This window comes from Equus quagga, chromosome 2 (genome assembly GCF_021613505.1).
Source record: "Equus quagga isolate Etosha38 chromosome 2, UCLA_HA_Equagga_1.0, whole genome shotgun sequence".
Taxonomy (NCBI): Eukaryota; Metazoa; Chordata; class Mammalia; order Perissodactyla; family Equidae; genus Equus; species Equus quagga.
The window spans coordinates 170,297,391-170,298,838 of NC_060268.1; positions in this window are offsets into that span (position 1 = coordinate 170,297,391).

The window sequence follows — 1,448 nt, forward strand, 5'->3', positions numbered from 1 at the left end:
TTATTTTATTTTATTTTATTTTATTTTATTTTATTTTATTTTATTTTTAGGAAGTTTAGCCCTGTGCTAACATCTGCTGCCAATCCTCCACTTTTTGCTGAGGAAGACTAGCCCTGAGCTAACATCCATGCCCATCTTCCTCTATGTTATATGTGGGATGCCTGTCACAGCGTGACTTGCCAAGTGGTGCCATGTCTGCACCTGGATCCGAACCGGTGAACCCCAGTGTGCACTTTAACCACTGTGCCACCAGGCCGGCCCCCAACACTATTATTTTAAAGTCAGAAAAAGATCACTAAGATGTATTTCTCTTAAATGCCTACTAGAAGCCTTTTTAAAATAAAGGTACCATTAATGGGCACCCTACAACAGTCTAGGCACTCGAATAAAAACTGAAGTAAGTATAGAATTCCCATTTTACAGAGAGGAAATAGAGGCACAGAGAAGCTAAGCAGTTTGCACACAATCACACAGCTACCAAGTGGCAAGGGCAGTATTCCAAGCCAGGTTCATTTGTGTCCAGATTCTGACCTGGTGACTACCATGGCACACTGGCTCTTTGCTCCCCTCACATCCAGAGGAACCAAATAATCAATGTTAGTAAAGAAAAATTCAGTAGGACTCCCGGCTGACCATCTTTCTCCTGCTTGCTCTTTAGGTTCCCCCCAAAACAACTCTTATTAACACTGTGCAAAGAGTTGATAAGCATGAGTTGAAGTGTTAGGTTATAAGATGTTGTAAAGCAACACTTACTGACCCACCCTTTCCTCTTGGGTAAAGACCTAACCGCTGAACTGAACTTTGAAGTACCTCTTCCCTCTAATTACAGTGTTGGCTTGCTTCATCTTACTTTTGAAGACCAAGGAGCTTTACAAGGTTCCTGCAAGTTGAAAAAGTGCCAACAGGGCCTTGAGTAGTGAGATGGGGACATGTGTTTTAGTGCCATGAAGATATTGACAGTCTCTTTATGTTTTGTCAGTATCTTTATGGTTAATGAGATTTTTTAACAGCTTTCTTGATCTATTTTTCGCATACCAAAAAATTCACCCATTTATAGTGTACAGTTGATTAGTTTTTAATATATTCAGAGTTGTATCACCGTCACCACAATCTCATTTTAGAACGTTTTCGACACCCTAAAAAAAACCCATACCCCATAGCAGTCACTCTCCATTTCCTCCCACCCAACCCCAGGCAACCACTAATTACTTTCTGTCTCTGTATGTTTGCTTACTCTGGATATTTCATGTAAAAGGAATCAGATAATATGTGATTTTTGTTACTGGCTTCTTGAACTTAGCACATTTTCAAAGTTCATCCATGTTATAGCATCTACCAGTATTTCATTCTTTTTTATGGCCAAAAAAATATTCCATTGTATAGAAATGCAATTTGTTTATGCATTTATCAGTTGTTAAACATTTAGGCTTTTCCACTTTTCAGCTGTG